Source organism: Hypomesus nipponensis, chromosome 2 (assembly GCF_054491055.1).
Source record: "Hypomesus nipponensis isolate SF chromosome 2, ASM5449105v1, whole genome shotgun sequence".
Classification (NCBI taxonomy): domain Eukaryota; kingdom Metazoa; phylum Chordata; class Actinopteri; order Osmeriformes; family Osmeridae; genus Hypomesus; species Hypomesus nipponensis.
In genome coordinates, this window is record NC_140362.1 from 6,226,093 (window position 1) to 6,247,310 (window position 21,218).

At 40.8% G+C, this 21,218-nt stretch overlaps 1 protein-coding gene and 1 long non-coding RNA gene across 2 annotated transcripts in view; one reads left to right on the forward strand and one right to left on the reverse strand.

Annotated features, from left to right (window-relative positions):
• LOC146300587 (uncharacterized) overlaps positions 1–21,218 on the reverse strand; it is a 43,582-nt gene that overhangs the window by 19,419 nt on the left and 2,945 nt on the right. The window lies entirely within an intron of this gene.
• mc2r (melanocortin 2 receptor) overlaps positions 258–21,218 on the forward strand; it is a 29,820-nt gene continuing 8,859 nt past the window's right edge. The window contains exon 1 of the mRNA XM_084703915.1: positions 258–352. The gene's annotated coding sequence lies outside the window, so the exon portion shown is untranslated. The remainder of the gene's footprint in view (positions 353–21,218) is intronic.

Genomic DNA, 21,218 nt, shown 5'->3' on the forward strand with positions numbered 1-21,218 from the left:
GTGCAAACATTCATGGCAAATAAAATCTGATTCTGATTGTTATACAATGGCGACAAAGTTGCTCATTTATCATACCCGATGTGAAATGTCTAGTTACAACATTTCACTATTGCACAAAAGGCCTTGTGACACGGAATAGATAAACAAGCAAACTTCACAGCCTTGGTTAAGCAGCTATTCAAGGGTAGCTGCACAGTGGTGACTGTCTTTTCCTCCTCTTGCCTCTTCACATAAAAAAATGTGAAATTATAATTTTTTTTGTTTATTATTGAGATTTTTGACATAATTGAAAATGTAGAAGTAGATTTGTCGTAAAAGGACACCTCAATTTCCGGTTGCCAGTAAGATAAAGGTAAGTCTCCTCTTCAGTGGAACACAGATACATTATTAACAATGGCAACAGGAGAAAAAAAGGCTCAAATAGCCTATTTCTCCCCGATGTAATTATAATTATCAATGACTGATTGTGCTGAATGAACCAATATTGAGCTAGAGAGGGTTCAATTTCTGGGGATATTGTGGGGTGTGCTTGCGTTGGTTGCGGATGGGTGTTTTTTTTTTAACTGAAATTGTACAAGTCATATTTGGGTAATTTCAAGTATGCATACTTATTATTTATGAAGCTTACGTCGATTAAAACATTTATATTTGTTGCTGCTCATTTACACTTGTAAAATAATGAAACAGGGTTCTCTTCTCACTTCCCTGAGATTCTTCTCACACCCTGCAAGAGGGGATGGTGATAGTCTGTCTGTGGCAGCCTCGCATAGTTGAAACAGTTTCATGAATAGGGAGAAATTGGGCAATCCTGTGTAAAAATTGTCCTAACCTATGTGACCCTGAAGTTGTTCCAGTATAGTGATTTTTAAGCATTTACTCGTTGCATTCATTCATTAGAACCCACTTTGAATCAAGCTGATTCTAACAATGTTTTCACTGGCAGTATCTCAGCTGGAATCCCTATTCCAACATTACCATCTGCAAACTGAAAATATGCATCCAAAAACGAAAATAAGCTTGAGATTCATTTTTGGAAAACTGGCTGATATAAGTATACAAGTTTACTGGAATGAATACTTGACAGTAACCAGTGCTTGAAGTGGGGGGGGGGGAGGTGCTGGTACTGTCTTGCATTGGCAAATCATTATGAAATTTGAGATTTCTACAGTGAAAAACAAAACTTGGAGATATTGCTGGTACAAAAACAATTTATTGTTAGCCTATTAATTAACAACAGAAATGCAGTGACGTGCAGTCAGGTGCCAAAATTCAAAACGTAAATCTTTTATTATTTTTTTATTTATTTAATAAACTTGTATTTTTACTGATTACTCTTGTTATTTATATATGCAAAATGTATGTGATTACAATTGTTTAGACGTTACAATGACAAATGTAGCAGTTACACATAATCTAATACAAAAAAAGTGGAAGAAAAAGCAATGCTTTTACTGTCCATTTATTGCGGACGACAAGCAAAAAAATATATTTTCAATTTTACGTTTGACCCGCATTATGATCAAGACCCCCCACCTGTGCATAAGTACTTCAATCCTGTATTCTTCAACATGTAGCCTACGTCGACAAGCACAACTCTCCTGTGCCTTTGCACGTAAATATGTTATGCCAGCAGGGGCGTTTCTACACGGGGGCCTACAGGGGCCAGTGCCCCTGTAAAAATGTCCCTGCCCCCCCCTGTGGCCCCCCTGAGCTGACAATTGTTTTTAAGTCTTTTTTTTGTTGTTTTGTTTTTCTTTTTACACGTTTTTCTTCTTCTAGTAGTCATCATGAACCGAGGAAGGGACATTGCAGCCTTTTTTGCCCCAGTAAATAAAAAAGTTAGAGAAAATATCACGGTATTGAGAGAGTTGAGGAGCTGGAAGAGGGAGAGCCAGATCATTTTGTATGATTTTAATGTAAAGCTAAATTAAAGTATTTAATGTTTAAACATCATTTGTTTGTTTTTAATGTGCCCCTGATTAAACACTGGCCCCCCCTTGGCCCCCCTAGTAAAATTAGTCTAGAACCGTCACTGTATGCCAGTAATCATCTACGTTACGTATCAAACATGGACCAATTAAAATCGAGATATTACTGGACATTTGCGCAGCTAACGTCATTACACTGGCTACGTTGTAAGCGTAATCCCCGCAAAATTCAAGTCAAAATGACAGCAGCGGTGTCTGCCGATATCACTCCAGTTGAGGAATTTCTCCAAGCCCGATTTGATTCAAAAAAGGAGTTTATAGCAAGAGGGAAAAAGGGACAACATGTTATCGATCGGTTCAAACTGACTGGTATGGAAGAACAATAAGATTACCTAACAATAAATGAGGTAATCTGGCTTTCATAACTCAGTGCCTAGCCTCTTACTGACATCACCACACTTCACTGCATAAATGCAGTTGCGGGAACATATTTTATCAGGGGGTGCCTTAATGTTGATGTTGGGGGTGGCAGGGACGGACTGGGAGTAAAAATAGGCCCTGGACTTTGATCCAGACCGGCCCACCAGAACCGGCCACCAGTACGCCACAACAGCTGCCCTGCTAATGCATGCATAGTCTGTATTTGATGTGATGCTAGTTAGATACTTAATGCGAGAATAACATTTTTGGCCTTTATTTGAGCGCAACATTTTTTTTGAGCTCTGTGTAAAAAAACCTTGTCTAGTGAAGGTGATGTATTTTTGTCTCTTAATTTTTCAGCCCCACCCTACATTTCTTAGCCTGGTGATCCATCGTTATTTTTCTCCCGGTGCTCCCGGTGGCCATTCCGCCACTGCGGGGCTGTTCCGTGGTGGTGGATTTTCAAGTCATATCATTTTTAATTATTGTGCTGTCAGGGAATGCTGCAGCACCCTCAGCACCCCTAGTTCCTGCAGCCATGCATAAATGGATGTATTTATTAAAGTTGGAAGCTCATGATTTGTAGCCTACCCGATGTTTCTGGTTGGACTTGGACCTCTGTTGACGTGTCTGGCTCTGGCACACAACTTCTTTAAGTGCCTTTCTGAAGCCAGGCTAACATAATGACTTACAAATAAACTTGTTTAGTTTGTAGGTTTGAAAGCAGAAATGAAAAATCTGTTTTACTCAGACATCAGCTGATGCTGTCTAGATAACTTTCTAACATCCGTGGGTAAGCGAACTTCTGATAGGGTGAGCCGACTGCTTGCCTTTACGTGATCGTCAAGATCTGAGGTAAGTCACGTAGTGCTAGTGCCCCCTGGGTTAGTGATGGGAAGTTTGGAGCCTTTTACTGTTCTTTGAATCGTTGAATCTCGTTCATTAAAAGGAACTAATTCTTTTTTCATTTATTCATTTTGCTCAACATTTTATGGCCAATTCCCTGGCAAACACGTATGTCATATTCTCATGTAGCGTAATTGTTTGCTGTGATAATTGGTAAATGTGATAATAAATTACCATTTCAAATCCTACAAACTGTCATGATACATTATTTTAATGCAGGAATTTCTTTTTCCTTTTTTTCTTTTCTTTTAAACTGTAAGTAAAGTACAAAAAAGTTCAAATCAAAACCTGTAATTACTACTTGTGAACGAATGTCATTCGCGTCTTACTAAACCTAATCACACGAAAGTGAATAAGGTAAACAAATTAATTCCTGTTTCTTCTTCTAAGCCTATGCAGGTCACGTGAAAAATTATCCAAACATCCGGTAACACTTTAGAATAATGGTCCGTTGTTAACAAGTAGCTATGCAGGAAGTAATAGGTAGTTCTACTTTAACACAGAATTTAATACTATTAAATAATATGGAACCAAGATTAACTAAGCAGTAAGTTGGTATTTGGTTATTACTAAATACATGTATCCTCTTGAGAACTACTTGTGGACTATCACCAATTAAGAAAGAATAACCAATTAATTACTAATCACAAAAGTAACATTTAGTTGTTTCACTCTTAACATGGTCATAACTTTTCAGAAGCTTGTGCCTCAAATGGGTTCTTCGTGGAAACCAGTATATGAATATTATATCCCCCCAAATACGTTAACTACAGGTTGAGATTTTGACTACTCTTACCAAAGAATGGATGTATGTTCTCTGTTTATTTCAAACTTAAACAAGGTGTAATACAAATAATGATAATTTGTTTAATATTTTAATAATTAGGAAGTAATGCTGACACTCATAATTGGATTAGTTTACTATTATGAGCTCGAGTGTCAGTTAATGTCTGACTCCAAAGACCTACCTTTATGTTACAGTAGCCGCCTGAGGAGGACTTCTCTTTAGGATATGAATATAAACATTGATGTTCTCTTGTCAAAAACAATTTGCATCCTGCATTTATGTTGCAATAAGCGCAAAACCAAATCTTCCAGATTTCAATGTTAGTTAGAATATCACTAGTGCCTAACAGAAATGTATGCCTGTACCGTATGTGTCAAATATAAAATAGACTTAATAATAATAATTATAGGCCTATTAGTTGTGAAAACCTAGCCTGGCTGCCAGCCCAACTTCTCCCCTCCCACCCAAAAAATTTGGTCGGGAAGTTGGGTCTGGAGGGTCTCGTATAGGGAAACAACTACAGAAAACCAGAATCTGGGCATACCAATGATATTGCCAGGGCGGGCTTTATACGATGATGGACAGATGATCAACAGTAACGTAATCACCCACGTCACAAAAGAGCGCTTAAGTTGAATTCGTTTTGAACAAACAACATATTACGTTGCTCTGATTGGTTGTAGGTCTATCCAATTGAGCGAAAAGGCATTTGTTTTCCAGGCTCGTTTGAAACACACCCCGTAGTCAAAGCCCAACGGAGAGTTCTCAGACTCATATTCTGACTAGAATTATGAGTATGACAACGTCAGGCTAGTGAAAACCAGTATAACTCCTCACTAATTACTCGAGCGTTACCTTGTCATCCTGCAGGAACTACTTGTGATGTGGACCATTATTTTAAAGTGACAAACATGTTAACTCCTCAATAAGTACTCAAGTGTTACATTGTCATCCTGCAGGAACTACTTGTGATGTGGAATTGATTGGATCGATTGATTTTTTTAAAATTATAGGCACTGGAAGATTTCCGTGAAATCTTAAAAGAAAATCCTACATAATCCAAAAACGCACATGGGCATGAAAGAATAAAGCATTTTTTAAATATGTCTGAATTAAACATTCATTGTTTGACACAATGATGAAACCTAGCATTTAAACAAAAAATTCTGTATTTTGGAATGAAACATTCAACACATTCAACAAACTGTGATGATAAACTGAGTCAAACATAATGGCTAAATAATTGATAAGTAAGTACATGGCTAACCCTAACCCAAATCAAGGTATAGGCCTACTCACTACACACAAGTCTAGTATTTGCCACTACTGCAAAATACAACAGCAACGCAATTCCAAAGGAATAAAAATGATGAAGAAAGAAAGAACAAATGGCAGGACTGTAAAATAACTTGCTAGATAACACAAATCAGAGAACAGGAACATGGCCCAAATCGAAATTGCAATCGAAATTCGCATTAATTCTACAATTCGAAATTTGCACTAATTCTACAATTTGAAATTCACCTAGTCGTTGTTATCGTATGTTAGCCAAATGCTGGATATTACCATCCATAAAAATGTGCCACTGACAAATGATTTCGCGCTCCTAACTTACTAACTGAAGTTGCACCAGTATAGATTTAGGGTAAACATGACATGGATTCAGGACAAATAGGTTTCGGTAAGCCAAGTCGACTGGATTTGGAAAATGGACCGGCCGTGATTTGAGCTGCAGAAAGACCTAATAGCAGACAGGGTTGTGTTATAACGTTAATATTCATAAACTGGTTTCCACAAAGAACTCATTTCAGGCACAAGTTTCTGACCATGCGTCTGTTATGACCATGTTAAGAGTAAAAAAAACACAATTGTTCACTATTTAGACCTTACTTTTGTGATTAGTAATTCATTGGTTATTCTTTCTTAATTGTTCATAGTTCACAAGTAGTTCTCAATGAGGATATATTTATTTAGTAATAATCAAATACCTACCAAAGAACTACCGTTGTACTAAATTCGCTATTACTACTTAGTTAATCTTGGTTCCATATTAGTTAATAGTATTAAATTCAGTGTTAATGTAGAACTACCTATTACTTCCTGCATAGCTACTCATTAACAACGGACCATTATTCTAAAGTGTTACCAAACATCCGTATCCGAAGACCCAGTCAAAAGGAACAAATCATTTTTGTTTTATCTAGCTACCAGTACTGAGCCTATGCAGGTCACGTGAAAAAGGATCCAAAGACTCGTACCCAGCAGAGGAACGAAACATTGATTCGAAGACTCGGTTAGCAGAGGAACGAAACATTGATCCAAAGACACGGTCAGGAGGTGAACGATTCGTTCATCTGCCGGGTACGAGTCTTTGGATCCTTTTTCACGTGACCTGCATAGCAGGGGCGTAGCCAGAAAAATATTTTGGGGTAGGCCTAGAAAAATATGGATAGGCATCTTTTCAAATTTACTTTGCGATGTGCACCCGGTGCATAATACTGCAGAGATATTTTAGTTTTTGGGTAGGCCTTTGAACAAATTGGGTAGGCCTGTGCCTACCCAGGCCTACCATTGGCTACGCCCCTGCTGCATAGGCTCAATACTGGTGGCTAGATAAAACAGAAATTATTTGTTCCTTTTGACTGTGTCTTCGTTGAGTCTTTGGATCCTTTTTCACATGACCTGCATTGGTTAGTTACTCCCGAGTCCTTGTAAGGATTCGTTCAAAATGAACAAATCGTTCACGAACGATACATCACTACTCTGGGTACCAATCTCTCTGTGACACTGATGCTTTCTGTCAGTGGTTGAGTATTCACCGGTACTCAGTACCAGCACCTCTAGGCTACATTTTACTCTTAAGCGTATTGGCACCTTTTCTTGCATACCGGTACGCAAGAAAAGGTGCCGATACGCTTAAGAGTAAATTGTAGAGGTGCCGGTACTGAGTACCGGCCCAATTTGAGTGCTGACAGAAACAACATCCCTGGTCTGGAGACTCAGTGCTCATGTGACAGGCTATCCACATTGTAAGTAGGGAAAAGTATGGGGCGCCAAGTTTGTGACCGTGATTTTTCACATAGAGGTCTTTCAAAATGGCAAGTCCTGAAGAGTTAGCGGTGATAATTGAAAGTGATAATGGGCCGCGCCATCGTTCCAGACCGACTCGTCTGGTCTTGCGCAGAAGCTTGAATGTATTATTTTCTCGCAGCCCTACTCTCAGGGCCTCATTTACAAACAGGATTGTCCCCATTTCAGGCGTAAAATAGCAGGTAAAGACGTATACCGTATTTACAAAGGCAGCGCACTTGAGTAAAAATGCAGATTACAGCTGCTGGGAGGGTATAAATTAAAGTGGGTGTGTGCTGCAAAGAGATGGGAGGAGAGGTGTATTTCTTCCTTGTAACATGTTAGCTGTTAGCCTGGCTGCCAGCCCAACTTCTCCCAGCCCACAAAAAAATTTGGTCGGGAAGTTGGGTCTGGAGGGTCTCGTATTGGGGAACAACTACAGAAAACCAGAATCTGGGCGTACCAATGAAATTGCCAGGGCGGGCTTTATACGATGATGGACAGATGATCAACAGTAACGTAATCACCCACGTCACAAAAGAGCGCTTAAGTTGAATTTGTTTTGAACAAACAACATATTACGTTGCTCTGATTGGTTGTAGGTCTATCCAATTGAGCAAAGAGTCATTTGTTTTCCAGGCTCGTTTGAAACACGCCCCGTAGTCAAAGCCCAACGGAGAGTTCTCAGACTCATATTCTGACTAGAATTATGAGTATGACAACGTCAGGCTACCAGTCATGAGCCCAACACACCAGAATGGGCAGGTAAGATTGTCATTGAGTAAATATAAGAATGAGAAGAACTAGCCTAATAGTAATGAGGAGCATGGTGTGTACACCTGCTCAATCAAAAATGCCCTGAGATAATTAATGATACCTGATGATTCAGCAATACATTAATGAAACTGACTTGACAGCTTTGTAAAAAGGGGAGATTTGTGGTGAGAAATAAATGTTTACAATTGTTTACAATTAATGATAAGGCTGCAGAGAACAGTGCACTAGTGCAGACTTGTATTCAACAGTTTTAATTACATTATTTTAATATAGTCAGTCATGAACTTAAGCGGGCCGTTCTAAGGCATGAAACTCCAGGACTGAAAATGAACTCCGGCCCTGTAGGGGAGTGTATAGTTTTCTAATATTTCACTCTATATACCAGCACGGACTTCATGTTCGTCTTCAAGTTCATTGAGCTCAGCGTAATTTATTTTAAATAAATGACGGATACAAAGTTGGGCTCAGTGTTTGAACGCAAAATCACCTGTTGTTAAAACAGCTAAATTGAAGCACAGTGTGAAACTGCAGTGTGTAGCTGTAATTATTCACGAACAATTAAAAATGCTATTTTGAGTCATTTTAGGTAGAAAAATTTTAAACGTTAACCATGAGATGTGCGACAGAGTCGGTTAAGAGTTTTTATTAAATTGATTGTCTTATCAGCAGAATTTAAGTCTCTCAGCAGCAGTTTTTAATAATGCATTTAATATTTCCCTCTATTTAGCTACCGGCAGGGACTTCATTATTGAGTTTATCAATCTCAGAAACCACATCATCCGTAAATTCTTAAATAATTGGCAAGTAATTGACGTTAACCCAGTGCTCAGTATTTGAATTTGCAATCACCTGTAGTTAACCCTGGTAAGTTGGAGCACAGTGTAGCTGTAATCACGACCCAATAGTGAACAATTGAAAATGCTATTGTGACTCATTTTAGGTAAGACAACATTAACCATTGGAACTAAATTGTTTCTAGAGAAAAAGCGAATATTCGCAAGTCAACCCTGTACAAACTCATGAGGGAGCACAATATCTCAACAGCAAAGTTTGCACAATTTAGTTATGATGCTTAATGGACAATTGCATTCCAGGGGCATTATGGTGCAGAGAAAGCGGTTAAGGGAGTCAATCAGAAGGGTTGATTCTTCCGGTGTTGAATTTAGGAGGATAACAACAATAACTTGACGTGTTTATTCTGTCCCGTGTCCAAATTTCATCTAGATAGCAATCATAAATTGATAAGATGGAAAATAGTCGTACATGGTGCTATGGACAGTGTTGCGCCTCAGGACCGGCACAAGGCATAAGCAAACTAAGCGGCTAGTTAGGGCCCCCGTGGCCACCCGAGGGCTCCCAAGTGCATATGAAATGACTTTATTGATTAAACGACGCACCAAAAATGAACATTGTGTAATAAACGCCGCCCCAGAAATAAGGTAGGATTAGCATGTCCTGAATTACCTATTAGCAGCATGTCATTTAATGAACATTCTCTAGCGTTGCACCAGGGGTCCACTGTTATCTAAATAAGTTTCAAATATCACATCAATATACTGTAAAGCTGGTTTACTATGGAACGCTGAGTTAGTCAAAATTAAATAAATAAATAGGCAAATAGATAGATAAATACATACATAAATATGGATATGAAATAAACTCTGAAATAAAACAAAGATGGCCATAAATATATAAATATAGCATTATATAATTATATAGCTGAATCAATTTACCAACATCAATAAATAAATACATGTATTTATTTCAAAATTACGTTTTTGTAAAGACAACATTTATAGGGACACAGATAGGGATACCTAGATCAGGTAGATAATGGAAGACATTAGCCATGTCAAAGATCGCATGCAGGCCTTATAGATCAAATTGATCAGCATGGCATGGATATATCATTTTAGCACACAGTAGATTTTGTAGAGGTACTTGGGCGGATAAGTGCTGTACAGAACATAGATATTTAAGTCTTAAATAGTTTGAGACTTATCGAGCACTGTTCGTGTGCAAGATGTACAGGTAGTGGAGGGTGATTGGTGCCAGGTAATGTTAGTTAACACAGCTAGCAACCGTCGCTATGCCTAACAAAGAAGACAATCACTGCCACCGCCACATCGCTCTGCTATTACGTGGATAGCTAGGTCGATAAGGCACCTAACTATAACTATCTAGCCTCACCATTATGCCATGCCAGATTTAGTGAGATGAGACCTGAAGTGAAGCCAGACCATTCCAGACATTACCCATACCTTTGGATTTACAGTACTGCTTCACCGGGGCATGGAAGCTCCTATTGGGTTGAACAAGGTGTCAATCAAAATGTTAGAGTGTAGCGGCCAGTTTAAGACTATCCGCGCGTTTGTACTCTGCTCACATCTCTTCCTATGAGCGATTGTTTGTGAGACCTTGGAAAAAATAATTTTGACGATGGAAGAATGAAGCAACAAGATCGTGGCTATGTGTGGATATAATTCATTGTTTGGACAATTACTCGACATGGTTTGATACTTTGGACCTTTAAGAATGTAAGCAGATGAGGTTTTGATGAGTTGTGTGCATACCTGGAAAGTTCCGAAGTAATCGTAGGTAAGTCAAACTTTTTTCTCTGGCATTGTTGAAGGAATGGCCACCGGACAAAGACGTTGACGGTACTTGCTGTTGCGAGTTGAGCTTGAATTGGTTTATTTCAATGAAAGCACAAGAATCGTAGCTTTCCAACGAGGTATCATATGTTTAGCCGTCTAAAAAAAATATTTGTTTTAATTGAGTACGTTCTCACTGAGGAAGGGGGCGCAGCGTAGGAACGGGAAGAGGTGACCATTCAGTGACAAAACGGGTTTGGCTGTTCAGGTATGTGCCAATACAGCACAACACTACTAGCTCTACAGTAGCTAGCTCTAGCTGAAATGGCCACACTGATGTCAACCTTTTATTTCACCAGCTAGCTAACTGGCTAGCCAGCCACTTGGCCTACAGTTGCCGACTTCGAGACCGGTGATAGCCAACATACCACCTAGGAAGATGTAGTGGTGGCAGTGATTGTTAGCCTTGCAGACAAGTTAGACGTCACACGAGCGAAAGCAATGTTTACAAAGGTAATTTCAGCGCTACCTCGTAGCTATCAAAGACCAAGTCCCCACACATAGGCTACTAGGTCACTGCCATCACTCCCATTGGGAATCAATGATAAAAAGGCAGAGACGACACAGACATTATGGGCAAAGCTTGTCTACATTGTATGCTTTTCGTCAGTGCGATGCCACTGTCACCCCACATACAGGTAGCATAGCTATCTGGGAATCTAGGTGTGCTGCTGCGTTGGTCTGAAGATAACCACGCCCCTCTCGTTTGCATGTCAGATCGAAAATAAATACAGCATAGAAATAAATGTGGTGTGGAAATATATGTGGAAATAAATGTGGTGCGTAAAAGTCTCAAAAGATAAATCAATGTGGCATTAGGAAATAAAAGTCCCATTAAAAAATAAATGTTGTCTTTACAAAAATGTCATTTTGAAATAAATAAATGTATTTATTTATCGATGTCGGTAAATAGTTTCAGCTATATAATTATATAATGCTATATTTATTGCCATCTTTTTATTTCAGAATTTATTTCATAGCCATATTTATGTATGTATTTATCTATTTTTTACCTATTTATTTATTTAATTTTGACTAACTCGGCGTACCATAGTTTACACAAGTTTGAGTGTTATTGGTAATTGGGGGAGATGTCTAGCCTGGTTTGGGTATTAGTGGAAAGGTTGAAAGGGGAGGGTTACCATACAGTTTTTTTGGGACCTGACCGGGTAAGCGGGGGGGGTTCTGGTTCTGAACGGGTCTGACCGGGTAGCTGTCGTGTTCGAAAATATATCTGGGCTTTTGAGCTATCAATTTGACAACGTGGTCTCTGCCTCTTGTGTCCTGAGTCCTGCCTGTTTTCCCCGCACGCTACAATACCTTACTTAGCAAATTACTCTAGCTAGCTAGAGACTAGCTGTTAGGCTGCATTAGAAGGGAAGCTAACAAAAAAATAGCCAGAAAACAAATAGCAGTCTAGACTCTAGCCTATTGCTAACGCCTGTCTAGATTATCTATTGAAAGAACTGGAGAAGCAGGTGCTCTTGCGTTAGCAAGCTAAACTAGTTTACAGGCTACAGTAGGTAGTCTAACTAGGTGTTTTCGCTATCTAGCCGTTCTTGCAAATCAGCGTTAATAAAAAGCAGATGAGAGAGCTAGCTAGTCTAACAAACATTGACATTCATTTGTTGATTAATCAGTGATTTAGACGACCGTACTGTTTTAGGAACATTTAATGTAGCAAACTAACACATCCTTCGAAATCCTTCGCTTAAACGCCGCCCTCGAATAAACGGCTCACCAAAAATGATGGAAAAAATGTTGTGTAATGAATTTAATCGAAGAAATATGGTAATTAAGAAAGAAAAATTATAATTGGCGATGCCAAGGGCCCCCCATAATTTTGGTGAACTGAACGTACTGTATTACTGCCTGATGAATGATACTGTTAACGCGTTCATTCTAGTGTCTGAACTCTTTCACTCTTTTTAATTTTGTTAAATAAGATGCCAGATTTCTAGAGACTTCCAAGCTAAAAACACCCCGTTAACAGTCCTGTATCCAGGGTTGCACAACCACTCAATCGCTGCGTGTTCTTTTGTTCTACTGTCTATGTCTGGCAAGCGTGAGCGCGCCAAAGTTGCGTTGAGGCCGAGAGTGTTATTGCAGATAGATATAATTTTTTGGGAAAAATAAATGGATATTCCTCCCCTCAATGCGAATGTAAATTCTGGTTGAATAAGGATATAAAATTGGATGGATATGAAGATGAAATCGGACACATCGTTTCAGCGTAAAACTAATAAAATAATTGCTGTCTGTGGTTCTATATGGGCTGTGGAAATAATTTAGAAAAATTATAGCTCGCAACATTGAAAAAAATTACTGAACTAGTTCATTTTTTGGAGCTGTGAACTTAATTCAAAATCTTGAATAATAAACTGAACCAGTTCATTTTAAAATGTGTGAACTATGAACTGAAGTAGTTCATGTAGAAAGTGAACTTTCCCAACACTGGTTATGGATTGATACAGTAGGATGCTCATGTTTCTCCAGTGCTCTAACAACAATCAGGCTCAAACTGAGAACATGAATTGGATCACTGGCAAGAGTTATGCCATAAGGATATGAATTTGCACTGACAACATTTTGGAAACTAGCAAAAGATAACATTTTGGAAAAATGATTTGTACAATGAGTGATACATACAGTAAGGTAATATATATAGATCACATCTAGCGGGATGTCATAAAGAATGGGATTGGTCCAAGGTGATTATGTCCCCAGATTGATAAAAAAAAGGGGGCCAGTTGTATGGCACGTAAGAGTTGTTTCAGTAACAAAATTGTTTACAATCAATCACTGATTACAAGTGGTGGTTCTTCTAATTGACAAACCAGTAGCATGGGAATGTGTAAGCAAAGCACAAAAAACTTTATTTATTATTCAGACTATTAACAATCAATGTTATCATTCAAAGTCACCTGGGGGGTGTTCCATCAACGTCGATTAAGGGAAAGCGAGACTTATTTCGCTCTTTCTCACTTACAGCGAGAGTTCCGTTCCATTAAAGGTGACATGACATGCTGTTTTTGGATGCTTTTATATAGGCCTTAGTGGTCCCCTAAAACTGTATCTGAAGTCTCTTTCCAGAAATTCAGCCATGGTGCAGAATTATAGCCACTACAAGTAGTCCCACAATCAGCTTTCCTCATAACGCGCTGTTTCTTTGTCTGTAGCTTTAAATGCTAATGAGCAGGAGAGGGGTGGCAACACGCGCTAATGTTTACAACAGATGTATTGCAATGGCTCGTAGCCCCCGTTGCTGTAAGATGCCTCGAATTTTGCCATTCTTATCTGATCACCCTGGGTTGCAGAGGTGCACACTCAGTCATTTCAATGTGGAGAAAGGCGGATATCGCGCACGCCATAACACCAACAGCAGAACGGTTATCCAAATAACAAAGAAGTGTACAACACTCGCGTTACAGCGTTTGAATTCACACACACACTTAATGCCATCTACCTTTACATTAGCGACAGTAACTCAGCTGGCTCGTAGCCCCGTTGCTGTAAGATGCTTCGAATTTGCCCATTCCCATCTGATCACCCTGGTTTGCAGAGGTGCACACTCATAACAATTTCAATGAGGGGAAAGGCGGATATCGCGAACGCCCATAACACCAACAGCATAACGGTTATTCAAATAACAAAGAAGTGTACAACACATGGTGTTACAGCTTTTGTATTCACACACACACTTGATTCCATTTGCATTTATCTTTACGTTAGCAACAGTAACTCAGCTGTTGGCTGCAGAGCTAATGTTACAGCCACATTCTAAGGGTAGCAAGCTAGGTAACCATATACAGTAAAACAACAAAATGATATAGCTTTAGTTAACTTACTTGTCCAAGGTTTGTAGCTTGACCAAGGAGATTTAGTAATGATCCAGAATTTAATTTCAGCAAGGCCAGCTTTGTGTTGGCTCAAGTTGAGGAAACAGTAGTGGCTGAAATTTTTGGCGCAGACATGCAAAACTTTGGGAAGTTGTGTCGGCGCATTTCCAGCGAAAATAAAATTGAGATATTGGTTGTGCAGAGGCTCGGATGAAGGAATTAAATAAAAGACCTGTGCTTGCATTTGTACATCCAAGCACTGAGCAACTGTTGTGCTCCGTTTGTTTGCTCGCCATGATGTCTCTCCAGGAAAAACCGATATCGCACTTGCCATTGCACGGTGGTAGCTCAGTTTCTCATGGGCGGGCCAGATGATCTAGGCGGGCAAAGCAGAGAGAGGGGAGGTAACCTTTCTCGTATCTACGTCACTTGGAGGACATTTTCAACCAGAGCGTTTGAGCCTTCATTTTGTCAAAGGCGGAGAAGAACACCCAGGGCTTTGTTTATCTATCGAAAATTTTAGCCACTGGGGGACCAAAGGCAGGCTAGGGGAACTCATATTAATGTTAAATAACCTCATAAAATGACGTTTTCATGTCATGTCACCTTTAAGGTGGATTATTCTAGTTCTAGCTACGTAACCAAGGATCGGGACTAGTCTGCTCCGTGTCAGGCTAAAATCAAGCTAAACTAAAATGTGTTGCAAATAATTTCAAACAGGCGTAAACAGAATCTCAAAAGACGGTTCCGTCGAGTAAATTCCTGCGCGCAAAGCACTTTAGTCCGTGTTCGGGAACATAAATTCAGACTTTTTGAAGTGCAGACATGAATGATTCACGTGTTTAGGCCTACTTCATCTCCAAAAAATATATTAATTTAAATTAACAAATTAATAAATAATGTCACTTTATCTGTTTTCAAAAGCCATTGGTTAATTTACAAAAAATAAGGCCTTAGAAACTAAGCAGAGCCTCAAGACAAGTTACAATCAATTATGGCGTATCCGTTCTTTGACAAGCCTGTGGTGGATGAAGGTGCTCAGATTAGACAAAGAGCATTTATCCCACCAGGCCCAAGGGTCTTCAGAGACATAAGTAATGCTTCCCTGACCAGTATCTGTGGAAGAAGTATAGGTTCAGCAGGCACAGCATAGTTTATCTAGATAGATTTAATTGTCATTCTCAAATAAAATAAAACTATATATATAATATAAATAATATATATATATATAAATAATATATATATATATATAAAATAACACTTTAGCAACTCTTAAGGATGGCAATGAACACATAAGAGCAGCCTACCATCCTTTGTAGAAAGTAATAGAAAGGAGAGTAGACTATAATAGTAGAAAGGAGGGTAGTAGACTGCAGTTTATGTAGGTAGGACTAGACTATGTAGTCTGCTGGAATCACACACAAGAGAAGCAAACCCACTGTAGCCAAGCCTTGACACTGTTCAGTCTGTCTGCATCTGTCTATGTCCTTGCATGTGGGACGTTCTATGAAGTAGTTATACGAACTATGCCAGGAAATATGAAGGGTATACTTTGCTCCAAGCAGTACCTGAATATTATCATCAGTTTTTCAGGTAATTCTGAAACACAAAGAATCAAGGAGACTTTTTATTCAATTGTATAAAGTATTTTCATTGTTTAAAGTAGCCTATATGTTGACACGCCTCTATATTACCTCTCCTCTGGCTTCCCCAATATTATAGGTGCAATATACTGTCCCCATGGGTGTTTCCAGGCCCATTGGAAGACTCATGGGGTGATTGCCTGGTGCCCCCATGGTTGAAAGTGTTTCTAAAATGCCTTAGAGTGGCAAAAATTAGACCAAGTGCCCAACTGTCTGCCATTCACATTGTGAAATTTGCTTGAGTGCCCAGGATGCCCCACGCAATAGATGACAGTGTGCCCTCTATAAATGTAAAAACATGTCTTAATGAGTTCCTTTATAGTATAGAAAATGTGATGCAGTACCCTATATGGTGCCCTTATAATGGCCTAAATTGGACTCTTCCCATGCCCTTACTTCCAATGGAAAAGGGTGCTGTTATGAAGTGCCCTTTATGCTGCCTGTACATGACAGTGTCCCACATGTTGCCCTTTCCAAAGAAGACAATTAGATGCTGTGCCCAACAATCTCCCCTAATGTTCCCAGTAGGGCATGCTTTCCCAAAATGAGTCTATCACTGTCCAAGCCCCCTCTGGATCTGTGGAGGCAGACTATGTTAATTGGAAATAGTCTGATATAATAATGATAGTCCATCCATCCATCATCTGCCGCTTGTCCGGGGATCGGGTCGCGGGGGCAGCGACCTAAGCAGGGAGGCCCAGACTTCCCTCTCCCCGGCCACTTCCACCACCTCTTCCTGGGGGACCCTGAGGCGTTCCCAGGCCAGCCGGGAGACATAGTCCCTCCAGCGTGTCCTGGGTCTTCCCCGGGGCCTCTTCCCAGTGGGACGTGCCCGGAACACCTCACCAGGGAGGCGTCCAGGAGGCATCCTAATCAGATGCCCGAGCCACTTCAGCTTGCTCCTCTCGACGCGGAGGAGCAGCGGTTCTACTCTGAGCCCCTCCCGGATGACCGAGCTTCTCACCCTATCTCTAAGGGAGAGCCCGGACACCCTGCGGAGAAAGCTCATTTCGGCCGCTTGTATTCGCGATCTCGTTCTTTCGGTCACTACCCATAGTTTGTGACCATAGGTGAGGGTAGGAACGTAGATCGACTGGTAAATAGAGAGCTTCGCCTTTCGACTCAGCTCCTTCTTCACCACGACGGACCGATGCAGAGCCCGCATCACTGCGGACGCCGCACCGATCCGCCTGTCGACCTCGCGCTCCATTCTTCCCTCACTCGTGAACAAGACCCCGAGATACTTGAACTCCTCCACTTGGTTCAGGATCTCCTCCCCGACCCGGAGATGGCACTCCACCCTTTTCCGGTCGATAACCATGGCCTCAGATTTGGAGGTGCTGATTCGCATCCCAGCTGCTTCACATTCGGTTGCAAACCGCTCCAGTGAGAGCTGAAGGTCACGGCCCGATGAAGCCAACAGGACCACATCATCTGCAAAAAGCAGCGACCCGATCCTGAGGTCACCAAACCGGACCCCCTCAACACCCTGGCTGCGCCTTGAAATCCTGTCCATATAGGTAATGAACAGAATCGGTGACATAGGGCAGCCCTGGCAGAGTCCAACCCTCACCGGAAAAAAGTTCGACTTACTACCGGCAATGCGGACCAAACTCTGGCACCGGTCGTACAGGGACCGGACAGCCCCGATCAGGGAATCCGGTACCCCGTACTCTCGGAGCACCCCCCACATGAGCCCCCGAGGGACACGGTCGAACGCCTTTTCCACAAAACATGTGTAGACTGGTTGGGCGAACTCCCATGTACCCTCCAGGACTCCGCGGAGGGTATAGAGCTGGTCCACTGTTCCACGGCCAGGACGAAAACCACATTGCTCCTCCTGAATCCGAGGTTCGACAATCCGACGGACCCTCCTCTCCACGACCCCTGAATAGACTTTCCCAGGGAGGCTGAGGAGTGTGATCCCCTTAAGTTGGAGCACACCCTCCGGCCCCCCTTTTTAAAGAGGAGAAACCGTTTTGTCAGAATAAAAAATAAAAAACGATGCCTCTGACTGGTTTTGAACCTACAACCCTTTGCTTACCAGCACAGTAATGGGGCGCTGGGGAAACCATGTAGACTTTGGGCGTGTTTTATAGCGCCACCTATGGGCGCACATGGGACACTAGCCGTGTGGGAGTAATGAGTGACCTGTTGTATCATTGGGCCCAATTGGAAAAAATCGGGTCCAGGACTTTTAGAGCTAGTGGCCATTTAGCAGAGAAATATAATAATAAATATAGCTGCAAGCAGCGATGCGGGTTCCTCCTGAAAATGGCAAAATATTATAAAAATGTACAACGTAGAAGCAAAACGATTTCATGGCCAACAACAATAGGCTGAATGGGGATTTGAACTCATGAGCGTAAGGTTACAAGTCAGTCTCTCTATCCTCTCTGCTATACACCAATTGTTGGGAACCATGAGTGATGTCTGAGAAGTCTTGTGCAGTTGTCCCACGTTGGCAACAAATCAAACTAAACCTACTATATTCAACCGTGTTGGTTAAACAGTACTAACTAGTTAATTCACTGTGTTAATGAAATGCACTGCTTCAGGACAAGCTCTCCCAGCTGAATGTGCCTGATTCCACCTGCAGGTGGATCACAGACTTCCTGTCCGACAGGAAGCAGTGCGTTAAGCTGGGAACACAAGTCTCTGATTCCCGGTCCATCAGCACTGGATCTCCCCAGGGCTGCGTCCTTTCTCCTCTACTCTTCTCCCCGTACACCAAGAGCTGCACCTCCAGTCATCCGTCTGTGAAACTGAAGTTTGCGGACGACACCACCCTCATTGGGCTCATCTCTGGTGGAGACGAGTCTGATTATAGGTGGGAAGCAGACAACCTGGTGACCTGGTGTAGCCAGAAAAACCTAGAGCTCAATGCTCTCAAGACAGTGGAGATGGTTGTGGACTTCAGGAAGAACACAGCCCCCCTCACCCCCATCCCTCATACAGGGTGTATGACTCCCCAATCAACACTGTGGAGTCCTTCCGCTTCCTGGGCACTATCCTCTCCCAGGACCTCAAGTGGGAACTGAACATTAGCTCCCTCACCAAGAAAGCACAACAGAGGATGTACTTCCTGCGGCAGCTGAAGAAATTCAACCTGCCAAAGACAATGATGGTGCACTTCTACACAGCCATCATTGAGTCCATCCTCACTTCCTCCATCACCACCTGGTACGCTGCTACCACTGCCAAGGACAAGAGCAGGCTGCAGCGTATCATCCGCACTGCAGAGAAGGTGATTGGCTGCAATCTGCCTTCCCTCGAGGACCTGCACACCTCGTGGACCGTGAGACGGGCAAAGAAGATTGTGGATGACTCCTCCCACCCTGGACATTCCCTGTTTCAGTCCCTCCCCTCTGGCAGAAGGCTGCGGTCCATCAGGACCAAAACCTCACGCCATACAAACAGTTTCTTCCCTTCCGCTGTTGGCCTCCTCAACCAGGCCAAAGCTCACACTGACTGAATGTCCTTTACTTTTTGCACTACACTCAACTCCTGTAATATTTGTATTTTATATTGTATTTTATATTGTAAATTGGCAACTTATATTCTACTTTATTGTATATTTTATTTTAATTGTATTCCACTTAGTATTGCTAGCTTATGTATCCTTAGTATAGTTAGACCACATATTTAAATTTAAGATTCCTATATGTTTACTGTATGCACCTTCCTGCCAAAGCAAATTCCCTGTCTGTGCAAACTTTCATGGCGAATAAATCCCATTCTGATTCTGCACTCCACGGCTACAAGCTAGCTAACGCTATACACAAGTCATTAACTTAATCATGCAAGCCCAGGTAACGAAACAGATGAGACCCATTCCCTTTTGACTACAATACCTCTGCTGTTAAGACCGTTTAAGAAATGTTGCAACAGGCTACAGTCTGAATCACGGATATAGCTCTATGACATAAGTTACAATCAGGGGGTAAATTGGGGTTTGATATATCGGGGGGTCTGTGGTTTCTGGGTTTCGATGGCACATGTGTATGCAAAGCCTACTAAACAGGTATCATACTCAGTTTAATGACTAACGCAGACTACCTAACTCACTACCCTTCGAATACATTTGAATAGTATTACTATGTGCCTCTTTCAATTATATCTTTAACATATGAAACTTTGAGATTGTATCATCTTGCGGAAAAAACGTGAAAAACTGAACCTAACAACAGCTAGGCTAGGCTAGCTCATAACATTCAGTTCTCGTTCTCGCCAAACAACGGTTAGGGTCTACTGAAATTATTACCAAACTTAACTTTACGCTAGTAACCTAACAAACTCATTCACTGTTGACTATATATATATAATATATTTAAGTTGTATGCATAATTTGTGATGACTTCCTTTGATTTAGTAGTTGCTTCTCTTAGATGCTTGTTTGCGTTCATACCTCGTGGCAGAAAATAACCGGAAATGACCAGACTTCACACCTGTTTTTAGGTCACTTAATGATTTAATCATAGATATTCTATATTATGTCTATGGATTTAATGGCCAGACATGGTAAAACAACAAAACTTTATTATTCATCAAATGCATACATTACATTTTTCTTTGGCATGTGGCAGCACAGTAAGAAAAAAGGCAGTAAACACATAACTGACAGCACACAAGCCTATAATACCAACAGTAGACTACATAGTAAATGGCAAACCAAAGGGTAGACAAGCAACAAGTGAAACCAACGATCAATTGTGTTGACTTTCTATAGAGCAAGCAAATCATGACTTTTATAGTTGTTAATTACGAAAGGCAATTCACCTTTATATTAACTATAAAATAAACAATTAAACTAAACATTTAAGTGAATTGCATACCTTTGAAAAGACTGACTTATTGTCTGTTCTAAACAAGAAATGTTAATCTTTCCATCAATCAAGCTGTTGTAGTGAATATATATAATTTAGTGACTTTCTAGAAAGTTTCTGAGAAAACTGTAGCCTTGTGTTTTTATACTTTGTGCTAATAATATGAACAAGACACTAATGTGTGCAGGCGGCTACAGCTGTATCTCCATGTATAAAAACCCTGTCTCTGGAGAATGTTTCATCAGATGCCGACAGACTACCCAATGTACGCTGTGTGTGTCGGGTCCTTTCTGCAAAAAGCTGTATTCAATAAATACTTACTACATTCTAGCAGCTTTGGGTGTATTCATTCTCAAATGTCCACCGCAA